Genomic DNA, 13961 nt, shown 5'->3' on the forward strand with positions numbered 1-13961 from the left:
TATGAACGTTCTATTTGCAAAAGAATAATACAATACAAGTCATACACTACCAAAATAACATTGACTACCTAACCAGATAACTACACATGAAATACAACAGCAGTACAATAACACTTAAGAGAAAGAGAGAGAAAGAGGAGAAGAGAGAGAGAGAGATATGGCTCACAATAACAATAAAGGCAATATGGTTGCGGAGAAACTTACGCTCAAGGGAAACAATCGCATGCGCCTCTGGATATCCAGCTCCCGATTATCAGTGGTGAGAACCGGTGAAGAGAATAGAGAGCTGGCCCAGATCGGCTTGTCCTTTTATACCCTACACATAATACAGTACAATGGTCCCTATATTCTTATTGTTCATTGGACACAGGAATTCGTCTTCGCATTATAACAAAAGGTCATAGGTTGATTCATACAGGTGGGCTGTGACTATTTCCAACTGCTCAGGTGGGTGGGAAACTAGGTTTCCCGCCGCATGGATAATAAAGTGCAAATAATAGCAAATGTCCATAAACTTCTTATGTCCATAACTATTCGCACGAGCGATTAATCTGCTTCAAACCAACACCGGAATATTGCTAATTAAATACTCTTCCGATGGATACTAAACACCACTGTATAACCTCTGTCTGACCCTTCGTATCAAACAAAGAGGGATCTCTTTGTCTATGAACATGCTACATTAACTAAACTTTCAGATTCTATCAAAGGGACCATAATCTACAAAATACATTATACAGTTAAAATATGTTACGAACGAGTCGCCCGCTAGACGCACATAAACTTTACCGTAAATGCGCACACCGTGCGCCTGCGGGTGCCCGCAGCGGCGAGTATGCGCACGCACAGCAGGGCTCATGAACGTGCAACAGGCACTCGCATGAGGTGCAAATATGGCAGTGTGTAGCGTGATATTTTTCTGACTTTGACAGTCCACCCTTTGGCAGTCACCAATAACTGCCACTTTCTAAAACATTTCAAAAAGAGAAAAATTTATGTCATGTGTAAATATTTCTATGGTTGGGTAGGGGAGGAGAGGAGAAGGTGAGAAAAGGGTATGACCTAGTGAGATAGCAGAAGCATGTGTGTATGAATCCATGTTTGGGGGGTCATGTATCATCGTGCCGTACGTGTCTTAAATCAAGCTTCGAGGTATTGCGAAGTATACATTTGAATTCCTTCTTATCCCGTGGTACGGGTCTGTGGATGGGCTGTCAAACTTTACCGAGCTCTTTTCGGCTTTTGGTTGCAACAAAATGGGGGAGCACATTTTAGTTGATGATACATGAATGGGGGAATATGTGAATGCTGATATCTGTGCCCGTATTCCCTATCGACTATGTGTGTTATTACCTGAAGGTTGTAGAGATGAAGATAAAGAACACTTATGGTAAATGCATTGATAAACTATGTGAGTTTAATATACATTTGCCGATTGAGGTCTTGTCTTGTCTTGTCTTGATGTACATGTTGACTGTAGTCTCTTTGTGCTTTTGCTAATAAACGTAAGCAAAGCTTTATCAATGTCCATAGACTTACAAAAAATGTTGGGCTAGCGTAAAATTAAAAGTACTAGGGATATGGGGGTCTATGGCATAGTCCATCAGTTGTCTGTGTAAAAGGTTGTCAAATTCTTCTTTAGTCCTTCTGTTGTCTGCATACAAGGTCGTCAAATTCCTCTTCCAAGCGGGTCTTTTTACCTTGGAGAAAAACGAGAAACAGGTGAAAGAAACGGACCGTGGAATCACATTTTCATCACAACATTGTCTCTATCGTTGGGTCATAAATCGCATCAGTCGTTGTTATTACAGTATCTTCACTCCTTAAACTCATCACTCGGGCGCTACTTTTACACTTTGTTAAAATCCGAACGCATCTAAATATCAGACCGACCAATATGATGACACCCAGAACACACAAAAGGAATTTCCCTACATCCATGATAATACCTTGGGTCCATTCTCCTAAACCAGAGAACCAATTTCGCGGGTTCAACCATGACACCCAACTGGTCAGCTCATTACCCACAGCGGCAAGGGTGAGATTGTGTTTCCTTCGGAACTCCCATTTTAATTGGAGAATGTCGTCCATCTTTTTGTCTATGACCTCGACCGGGTCCTCGGTGCTGTTTGTGATATACGTGCAGCACTTTATTCCATACTGAGTTGCTAGGGTGACACAATACCCACCTGTCACAGCTGTGAGATAATTGAGAATCATCCTATGCTGAACCAGTTCTGTTTTGTAAGCTTGGAGCTCCCTTCCAGTATACCTGAATGTGTCATCATACATTTCAGTGATATTGTCTAATAAATTTGCAAGCGCAGATATATATTTATAATTTATCACTCCTCTGGCGGTACGAGTGATATCTAACGCGATTAGGAATTGAATCCCGGTGGATTCACTGATCAGGTCAGAGGCCGGATGCTCTGTTCTCTCTATCAGGTGCCGTTTAACGATGTGTTCGTAATGAGTGTGAGTATAAGGAGCTTGGGCACTGCGGTGAATATCTTTCATTTTAGTATGTGATACGGTCATTACCTCAGGCAGTACTTTTCCAATATAACATAATCCTTCAGAGTTTGGGGCAAGCCACTTATACGCCTTTCTCCCGCATATGAAATATGCATCATCGGGGAGAACATATGGGACAGAGTAGGACATAACCATATTACACATTTTCCATATGAAATTTCCTAACCCTAATTCTCCCATCTGTTTAATACATGTATCAGTTTGTATGATATGTGCACAGTATCCTGGTGATACCTCTCCAACTCTCATGGTCCTACTTCCTAGGGTATACCTATATCGGAAATATTTTCCACTACCAGCTATGTGGCGTATAAGTTCTGTATCTGTTGGCATTCTATCGGCTCTGTATGAAAAGGTCATGGTTTGATTATTCCATGACACTTCCCAATTTCCCGGCTTTCGGGGATTGGAAATGTTAAAACATACTAGGGATCTATCCACATGATATTGGTGGAGCTTCAAACTAGGAGGACTGGAGATATTAAACCTCCTGTCCACCGGCCTCCCACCACTTAGCTCAAGTACCTCCCCTATAGTTAAAGGGAAGGGCACTAATCCTGATTTGCTATGGCCTTGAGGTACTTGAGAGCATACCCAACAATCTGTCTGATTTAACACTTTACCCACTAAGGTGTGATAGTCACTCAATGGATGCCGGTCCATGTGGATATTAAAACTGGATTGGCATTTCTTGATACACCCATCCTCAACTACACTGTCACAGAGCCTACAGATACAGTTCTCTTCAGCTAACAATCCTTCACAATTTCTTCTATTGTCAATGCTATCGGATCGTTTTCTGATACTCGCCTTTGCTTGTTGATTATGTTGTTCTTGGAAAACTACGCCTCCATCTTTGTCATCAGAACCCATTCCAGAACCTCTCTCGACCTCCATGGTACTCTCGCCGGAACAGACTGCTCTGGTCAACATCATGGTCAACAGGAAAATCCGGATCACAGTCTCTTGGGGCAAGTCCATCTTATAGGAGGAAATGGAGAAGAATGAGAAGGGGGAAAGAAATAATTGAGGGAGATGGGATGGGAAGTGGAGAAAAACAATAAAAGGGAACGGGATCGACAACTGCCTCCGATCTTATTATTTTCAATGCTCAGGTGCCGTCTCAGTCCTCCTGAAACAGACACTCCAGTGATACAACTTCCTCTACCGTCTGTTCTTTATCACGGGACCTCTCTGGATCAGCAACCTTCTTACAATGGGACGAATGAACCCAAGTCTCTCTCTCGGCAACCTTCAATGCTGTCGTGCTAATCAATAAGACTTGGTATGGTCCTTCCCATCTGTCAATAAGGCAACCTGAGCGTAGAAAATTCCGTATCATTACATAATCCCCAGGTTCAATGTCATGACAATTACTATCTGGCAAATCAGGAATCACTAACTTCAGATTGTCATTTTGATTCCTTAGCTGTTTACTCATGTTAACCAGGTATTTTACAGTCACTTCATTGTTACACTTCAAATCATCCTGAGGGTTAATCATAACATGCGGTTGTCGACCAAACAGAATTTCAAAGGGGGACAGATTAAGAGGGGATCTGGGAGTGGTTCTGATGCTGTATAGTACAATGGGTAAAGCTTCTGGCCATGTTAATCCTGTTTCTGCCATAACTTTGCTCAATTTATTTTTAATAGTGCTGTTCACTCTTTCCACCTTCGCACTCGCCTGGGGGCGATATGGAGTGTGCAGCTTACTATCAATTCCCATCAACTTACACATTCCTTGAAAGACATCACCTGTAAAATGGGTACCCCTATCACTTTCAATTATTCTAGGGATACCATATCTACACACAAATTCCTGCACAATTTTCTTAGCAGTAAACATAGCGGTATTTGTGGCCGCCGGAAATGCTTCGACCCAATTTGAAAACACATCTATACAAACAAGTACATATTTCAAATTTCGACAAGGGGGTAATTGTATAAAATCAATCTGTATTACCTGAAAAGGGCCGCCTGTAGGTGGGATATGAGATGGTTCTGTTGGTATTGCCTTTCCGATATTCTTCCTCAAGCAGGTAAGGCATGACATTGCTCTCTTACCTGCATGGGATGAGAATCCTGGGGCGCACCAATATGCTCTTACCAACTTGCACATTCCCTCCTTGCCCAGATGAGTCAGCCCATGTGCTGCTTCAGCTAAACATGGAAGGTATGCTCTGGGTGCCACTGGTTTACCCTGTCCATCTGTCCAGAGTCCTGAGGACTCCTGGCCATATCCTTTTGACCTCCAAACTGCCTTTTCCTGTGTGGAACACAAATTTTGCATTTCACACAACTTCTGTGTGTTGATGGTATTGAATACCATCAATTGTGTGGTGTCTGTCTGTCTGGGGGTACCAGCTGCTAACTTAGCAGCTTCGTCTGCTCGGCTGTTACCAAGTGATACTGGGTCTTGGCTATATGTATGTGCTTTACACTTGATAACAGCCACTCTGTCGGGTTCCTGTATCGCTGTTAGAAGTCTTTTGATGTGGGCTGCATGCGCTATCGGTGTACCAGCTGCCGTCATGAAATTTCTGAGGCGCCATAGGGCTCCGAAATCATGGACTACCCCGAAGGCGTATCTAGAATCGGTGTAGATATTGGCTGATTTTCCCTTAGCCAATTCACATGCTCTGGTTAGGGCAACCAGTTCAGCAACCTGGGCTGAGTGAGGTGGGCCTAGCGGTTCTGCTTCTATGGTGCCTTGGTCATCTACGACTGCGTATCCAGTACACAAGTCTCCCGAGTCCGTCTGTCTGTGACAACTACCGTCAGTGTAGAAAGTGAAATCTACATCTTCCAGTGGGTTGTCACTGATGTCAGGCCTTGCTGTGAAATTTTGGGTCAAATATTCCATACAATCATGTGTGTCATCCCTTGTATTAAAACCTCCTTCCCCATCACTCTCATCCTCCACCCTTTGTGCCTGTCCAGGCACACCTGGGAGATATGTTGCAGGATTTAATGCACTGCATCTCCTTATGGTGATGTTTACGGGGGCCATTAATGCCAGTTCCCATCTTGTAAACCGCGCTGATGAGACGTGCCTGGTTTGGGCAGAATTCAGCAAGGCTGACACTGCATGTGGTGTATGAATTGTGAGGTTGTGTCCTAGCACTACATCTTCGCTTTTTGTGACTAGCAATGCTATCGCAGCGACACTTCGCAAGCATGTAGGGAGGGATCGCGCTACCGTATCTAGCTGAGCGCTGTAGTATGCTACCGGCCTGCTGGTATCACCGTGCTTTTGGGTTAGGACGCCTGCCGCGCAACCAGCACTTTCTGTTCCGTACAGCTCAAAGGGTTTCCCATAGTCTAGCATACCTAATGCTGGTGCCTGCGTTAGGCACTGTTTGAGTCTCTCAAATGCCATCTCGAATTCGTCTGTATGCGAAATCCGATCAGGTTTGTTTGATGAAACCATCTCCTGCAAAGGTAATGCTAGAATGGAAAACCCTGGGATCCAGTTACGGCAATACCCACACATTCCTAAAAACGTTCTGATTTGTTGCTGGGTTTGTGGCAGAGTCATGTCTCTAATTGCTTGAATTCTATCAGCGGTCAGGTGTCTCAGTCCTTGTGTTAGACAGTGTCCCAGATATTTTACTTTAGGCTGGCATAATTGTAGTTTGTCTTTGGAAACCTTGTGTCCTGTGTCTAAAAGATGAAACAGGAGCTGTTTCGTATCCTTCAGGGACGCTTCCAGTGAATCTGAACACAGTAGTAAATCATCCACATACTGTATCAATATTGATCCACTCTCTGGTTGGAAAGACTGTAAACAATCATGCAAAGCCTGTGAAAATATACTTGGACTGTCTATGAAACCTTGCGGTAATCGAGTCCATGTGTATTGGACTCCTCTGTATGTAAATGCAAACAAATATTGGCTGTCAGGATGCAGGGGTACCGAAAAGAAGGCGGAGCAGAGGTCAATAACAGTGAAAAATTTCGCAGTGGGAGGGATCTGCATAAGGATGACAGCTGGATTTGGCACTACAGGGAACTGACTCTCAACTATTTTGTTAATCCCCCTTAGATCCTGCACTAGCCTGTAACCCCTCCCCCCCACTCTTTTTCACAGGGAAGATGGGACTATTGGCAGTGCTGGATGTTCTTACCAGAATGCCCTGTTGTAGCAAGCGCTCTATTACGGGGTATACTCCTAATTCCACCTCTGGCTTCAGAGGGTATTGTGGGATTTTTGGAGCTATCCTACCATCTTTTACTTGCACAACTACTGGAGCTACGTTTGCCATTAATCCAGTGTCTTGTCCATCTTTAGTCCACAGTGACTCTGGTATTTGGGATGTCATTTCTTCTACCTGGGATGGATTCCTATTTATCATAACAGTATGTGACATTAATTTTGATGGGGAGTCTAACATGTCTCGCACTTCCTGAGCGTGATTCTCAGGTATGTCTAAGAATACACCTTCAGGAGTGCAATAAATGACGCACCCCATTTTACACAATAAATCTCTTCCCAGGAGATTAGTCGGTGCCGATGCTGCCAGCAAGAAGGAATGCTTGGTATGCAAAGGCCCTATTGTAATCTCTGCTGGTTTGCTAACAGGGTAGTGCTGGACTACTCCCGTTACTCCCATGGCTGGAATTGTCTTACCAGTGGTTCTCATGCCCACTGTCGAATTTATCACTGATTTGGCCGCCCCCGTATCTACAAGGAAGTTTAATGATTTACCAGCTACATCGATTGTGACCTCGGGTTCACTTCCAAGGCTTGCAATCAATTTCACTGGCTGCAGATTACAGGTATGGCCACACCCCTATTGGGTATGGTGACCTCCCTGAATCGCGCTGGCAGCAACTACTTGAGAAGGGGGTAAATGGGAACTACCAGAGACTTGCCAGTCTCGTTTTGGGGGATACCTTTTTGTTTCCCCTGCATGTGGCTCATGACTCCGTCTCTGCGGTCCCTGATCCCAATTTCGTGTGTCATATCGTTGTCTAGGGGGTTGATATGATTTTTGTATGTTTTTCACTTTACAGTCTCGTGGAAAATGTCCCTCTCTATGACAGGAATAACAAGTTACCACATTTGACTTACCCACAGGGTTTGGAGATTTATACAAAGGTTGCCTTGTGGTCAGGGCCTGTATACTTACTGCCATTAACTTATCACTTTGTGACTCTCTGTGTCTGGTGATATTGCGATCATGATCAACAGCGGCCTCTCTCAAAGTAGCCACCGACAGACCTCGCCAACATGGTTGCGTGGTCTGTACTCTTGTCTTTAATGCTTCTTTTAAACCATCCATTAGCACAGATACTGCTACTTCTCTATGATTTACATTTGTCTTAATGTCTTCAATGCCTGTGTATTTAGCCATTTCTAGTAGTGCCCTATGAAAATACTCAGCAGCTGTTTCTGACTCTTTTTGTTTAATGGAGTAAATTTTGTTCCATTTAACTACAGCTGGAAAATACTCTTTTAACTGTAAATTTATCCTCTTTACGTTGTCTTGGTTGTACACATCCGTAAGGGGTACATCCTCATCTAATTTACAGTCAGCTAAGAATTGTGCTGAGTCGACATTGGAGGGTAAACATGCCCTCAGCAATTTCTGCCAATCTTTGTTATTGGGCTCTACCGTATTCCCTAGGTCTCTAATGTATTTCTGGCTAGCAACTAGATCTTTTCTAGGGTCAGGGAATTCAGACACTATTGCTCTTAATTCCATTCGGGAAAATGGGCAGTGCATGGCAATGTTTCTGACAGGAGTGACTCCTGAAGTGTCCGTTTTCCCATTTGGCACTGCTATTACCCTAACGGGATTAAGTTTAATAACATCATTCTGAGTAGATTCTACAGCCTGTGGTGATATGGTTTCAGCATAGTGTATGGTGCCGTACTTACCCGTTGATACGACCTCACCTGTCCCTCCGCTAGGGGCTTTTGATACTAATCTCGGGGGTTGGGACGTGCCTACTGCTGTTTCTGATATGGTGGCTGCTAGAGAGAGCGCCGATATTGTTGCCGATTCGTCCTCTTGATCACACTCCTGGGGAAAGTTTAAAACAGGGTACAACTTGCACGGGTTAATACTTGCATTACTCATCTTATTCATATTATCCTTAACATTTATACAGTTACTAAGTGCCTGTTTATTACACATTAGTGCGTCATTCTCCGCAACCAACTTCTCTCCCGTTATGTAAGGTGGCGGTGGTGCCGTAGCTATCAGTTTCCTGATAGGGTTAGATCCCGCCGCCTGAGCCAATCCTCTCTGAATTTCACCCTCCTGTTGCCATAACTGTAAATAATCATAATGTTTGATCCGTCTCTTTGCTGATTTAATGAGACATATCCTTCTCCTTAGATTTAGTAACACATCTGGGCTAAAGCTGCCTACTCTTGGGAACTTCTCCCCGTCATGTACAGTCATTCTTTCCCATTCATCACATAAACCTCTGTGTGTGAACCGTATTTTTCACACATTACATACCTTGCCGCCCCGATTGGTCGGTTTACTGAATCAACCCGAACCGAGGTTGATCGCCCCCTACCTGAACAACTGGCCCCCATAACTTGCAGGTGTTGCTTTCACTACCTCTGACCTTCAATCAGGGTCTTCAGCGAACCCTTACAAAAACCAAGATGTCCGGGGCAGGCCGGCGGTGGCGGTTTACCGAGTACCCCACTCACTCCTCGCCCACGTTGGCCAGTACTGCAATCACTGTATCCAGAGCTGTTGTACCCAACCTAGGGCCTCTATAAGCCTTTATTTACTGGGGCGTGTTGGACCTACCAGTCCCCAGCAAGTATCGGTTGTTGGATAGTTCCCGAGTGACCAGCGAACCTCCCTTAAAATAAAAAAAATTTCACAAATCACGTTAAAATGTACAAATAGCGTTTATGACCCCTCTAGCGTACGCAAATGGTACTGGGTCAAATTACTAACTAATGCACACAATTACGTGCGGTACAATCGTTCGGCACATAAGCAACTAATCTTATGTGCGGAGCGACCAGTGGAATCGAAAATTGCGGCTGCGAATTCCTTCAGCCAGAGCTTTAATGGCCTATATGGGTTCTGCACCAACCCCCTGGGTTGTGCTCTTTTCTCTATAGCGGACTTCTTAGTCTGCTGTACCTGGACCTCCTGGTCTGTTCCGGACCTCCTGGTCTGTGCTACAGTAGACCTCCTGGTCTGCTATACTCTAATGCTCAAATTTATGTTTAACAAGGGATGCCTCCCCAGCCACCATGCACGTCACTTACATGTATGTACCTCACGAGAACTCGACTTCTTGTGGTTCAACCCAAAAATTGTAAAAACATATATATGCAAACACTCACTCACCACATGTACACTTTACTTTTGTTTCTATTTCTGCGCAGAAATTTCTTTCCTTTAGACCAGATGAGTCGTAAATTTAGAGAAGGATCTATTAGTTTAAATTTCGGACACTAAAATTGACTTGCGCTATTTATCGCGTTGCCACCTTTTCGCCTGTTAAAATAATACTATAGTGTGATTTGAATTATGTGGGCGTACCCGGACGCTCCGTTGCGTAATATACGCTGCGTGCGTCGGCCTTTACGTTGCGTACACTAGTCTAACCCTTTTGTTAGAAACACGTGTATGCCAGCCAGATATGTCCACAGAAATACAATTAACACGTTTATCAATGTAGATGATCCTCAATCATCTACCGAGCACCACCCAGATCTCTCCTTGTATCTTAGGCAAAGCTGTGTGCGTGCTTTACAAATTACCCCTTAAATGTATTACTTTTACTCTTTAACTACTAATAGCAACAAATCTTTCTTAGCACGTTATTAATTGTGAAATGGCAAACAGGAGAGTGATATGTGAAAATACACGAATGAAAAGAACTGCAGATATATGCGTGCGTGCGTACGCAATACAGAAATAAACAGTTTTAAAAGACACTAGCGTATTGTTCTTACCTCCGGTTCCGGATTCCTTCAGCACCCTTTACTAAGCGAAGCAGACGCTTATCCAGTCAGCACTACGAGGAATATGACCTCCCGCCCTTTGCTGATGGATAATGTCTGCTGAAATTACCTAGTGCAGATATGTGAAGGACGGACGAGCCGCCGATTGATAAAGCCTAATATTTATCTTACTTAAAACCCTCTAAAAGGTGAAAGAACACAGTACGCTATTGGCGTATGGTATACCGTAAGGGTACGCACGTTGCGTAACAATCGCTTAGCCGTAGTCGAGACGCTCGAGCGTCACGTTCGCTCACGGCCAAGAGATCACAGGCAGGCACGCTATAGGCTGCCGACTAACGTAATGATATGCTACTAGCGTAGCGGACGCTTGGGACCACGAGGAGATCACAAGCGGCGCTGATGCTCACAATGTTAAACCTTTATAACTATACCATAAACAATGTATTTATGCAATAAACCTTGGTGCAGTGATAGGGTGTAAATGTAACACAGTGTAACCTTATTAACTTGAAAGCTGTACGAGCGTCTCCGACGCTCTGAGAATACTTAGAAATATAATAAATACACAGATACCGGTATTAGGTTCTAACACCTTATATGAACGTTCTATTTGCAAAAGAATAATACAATACAAGTCATACACTACCAAAATAACATTGACTACCTAACCAGATAACTACACATGAAATACAACAGCAGTACAATAACACTTAAGAGAAAGAGAGAGAAAGAGGAGAAGAGAGAGAGAGAGATATGGCTCACAATAACAATAAAGGCAATATGGTTGCGGAGAAACTTACGCTCAAGGGAAACAATCGCATGCGCCTCTGGATATCCAGCTCCCGATTATCAGTGGTGAGAACCGGTGAAGAGAATAGAGAGCTGGCCCAGATCGGCTTGTCCTTTTATACCCTACACATAATACAGTACAATGGTCCCTATATTCTTATTGTTCATTGGACACAGGAATTCGTCTTCGCATTATAACAAAAGGTCATAGGTTGATTCATACAGGTGGGCTGTGACTATTTCCAACTGCTCAGGTGGGTGGGAAACTAGGTTTCCCGCCGCATGGATAATAAAGTGCAAATATAGTAAAAGTCCATAAACTTCTTATGTCCATAACTATTCGCACGAGCGATTAATCTGCTTCAAACCAACACCGGAATATTGCTAATTAAATACTCTTCCGATGGATACTAAACATCACTGTATAACCGCTGTCTGACCTTTCGTATCAAACAAAGAGGGATCTCTTTGTCTATGAACATGCTACATTAACTAAACTTTCAGATTCTATCAAAGGGACCATAATCTACAAAATACATTATACAGTTAAAATATGTTATGAACGAGTCGCCCGCTAGACGCACATAAACTTTACCGTAAATGCGCACACCGTGCGCCTGCGGGTGCCCGCAGCGGCGAGTATGCGCACGCACGGCAGGGCTCATGAACGTGCAACAGGCACTCGCATGAGGTGCAAATATGGCAGTGTGTAGCGTGATATTTTTCTGACTTTGACAGTAGATACCTGGAGCAACCCCAGTGTACAGCACGGACCATCGGTTTACAATACTTGCAGGAGTCCAAGCCGTGGTGGCGGGATGTTTAAACAGCCGGAGGGAGGGCACGTCCCGATATGTGGAGCGGTTCAGCTGGGGTAGATTGTGGATGGCAAAGATGACAGCAAGAGCGCTTTATAAGTTCCCTTGATGCGTTTCTCCGCAATTAGCTCTTAGCAGTTTCCTCAGAAGGTGTATAAATTGGATTAGGACATTGATCTTATACTATTTCAACACTTACTGGAGGCCGAGCATAGCGCGGACTACATCTCATCAGCGGTGGGCAAATTCATAACCTTAAAAAACATATAATGTTTTAAGTGCACTTGAATAATCGTTGTGAATTATGGATGTTCATGTAATTAACTAATTAAAATTTTTTACACTTTAATCACTTGCCTGGCATGGTGGCATCAGATGCGACCATGCCTGCAAGTGCTTTATCTGACCTGGTCGCACAGGATGCGACTAGTAAGATAAACAGTGTTAGCAGCGGCAGAGAAGGAAAACTTCCCTCCACTGCTGCTGTCAGAGGGACCGGACTGCAGCCTCCTCTCAGTGTTGCCGTGCTGCCGATTACTGCTGATTGGTCAGCACGGCAGAACCCCCCCATCCAGCGGCTGCAGTCAATGAAAGTGGGAAAGTGTAAACCAAGCCCCCCCAGTCCCCCCTGTGTACCTGGCAGCTGTCTGTGGTGTAAAAAGTAACGTTGCAATGTTACCGATGTTCCGATGTTACCGACCTTCCCGATCGATGTTACGATGTTTGAGGAAAAATGTTTTAATTTATTTTATTTTTTTAACTAAAATCATTTTGTAGAAGCTTAAATTCATGTTCTTCACCTAATTCTCTCATTAAAAAACCCCCGATAATTTCTGAGCGGATTTTGGGGAAAAAAGTCGTCAGTTAAGTGGTTAAAGGAGTACGTCGCCCAATCCCCATAATCCGTTTAGCGAGCGGCCCTTATTTGCATTAATGAATGTGTGACCCTGCTGTACTCTGTTTCAGGCGTGCTTTCCGAAGTATAGATCCGGAGCAAGAAGATAAAGAAGCAGCAGCAGGAGGATGATGTGGTCCAGTCCTCTGCCGTCCTAGTGCCCCCCGGCCCGTGCATGCTGACTCAGTATATTGTCCAGCTCACAGCTCAGCAGGAAGAGATGATCCAGCGCAGCAGCAGTGCAGCAAGGGGTCATTCAGCGATCAGCCCAAAGTAACGATATGACACCTAGCGAGGGAACACTTCAGGCCTATAGAGATATGATCACTGTCTATTACTGCTGTTGCTGTGTATAAATGCACTGACGTGAAAGCCAGTATTTCAGGGACACATTTATATTGCAGTATTTATTTAGCACTCAGTATATTCTAGTTCCTAGCTGCAGGTGTGGCACTCATTGTTAAATCTGCCTTATAGAGTCTTATTAATGCAGTGATTTATTAACCTTTTCATGGTTGATAGATTTTTCTCAACTCTGTGCTCAGCCTATTTTAGCACTCTTTTAAGCTGGTTGCATTGTCATATTGGAGCAGATGTATTAACCTGGAGAAGGTATACGGAAGTGATAAACCAGTGATATGTGCAAGGTGATAAACGCACCAGCCAATCAGCTCCTAATTGTTAATTTACATATTGGAGCTGATTGGCTGGTGCGTTATCACCTTGCACGTATCACTGGTGTATCACTTCTTTATGCCTTCTCCAGGTTAATACATCTGCCCCAATCTAACATACAAAATGCAGTTACCACTGCGGCTAATTGAATCTGAACCATACAGTAGCTTTTAATACTGAAATCTGCAATAAAAGATTATAATGCTTTTCCTGACTAGCTTGCTTGATTGAAATGCTTATTGTGTAGGAATAATATGGTATCTCAACAATACGTATCGTTTTGAAAACT

At 43.8% G+C, this 13961-nt stretch overlaps 1 long non-coding RNA gene across 2 annotated transcripts in view; it reads left to right on the forward strand.

Annotated features, from left to right (window-relative positions):
- LOC134965985 (uncharacterized) overlaps window positions 1-13385 on the forward strand; it is a 49763-nt gene extending 36378 nt beyond the window's left edge. For both annotated transcript variants that reach the window (XR_010188561.1, XR_010188562.1), the window contains exon 3: window positions 13069-13385. This is a non-coding gene — a long non-coding RNA (uncharacterized LOC134965985). The remainder of the gene's footprint in view (window positions 1-13068) is intronic.
- Window positions 13386-13961: the final 576 nt, after the last annotated feature.

This window comes from Pseudophryne corroboree, chromosome 10 (genome assembly GCF_028390025.1).
Source record: "Pseudophryne corroboree isolate aPseCor3 chromosome 10, aPseCor3.hap2, whole genome shotgun sequence".
Classification (NCBI taxonomy): Eukaryota; Metazoa; Chordata; class Amphibia; order Anura; family Myobatrachidae; genus Pseudophryne; species Pseudophryne corroboree.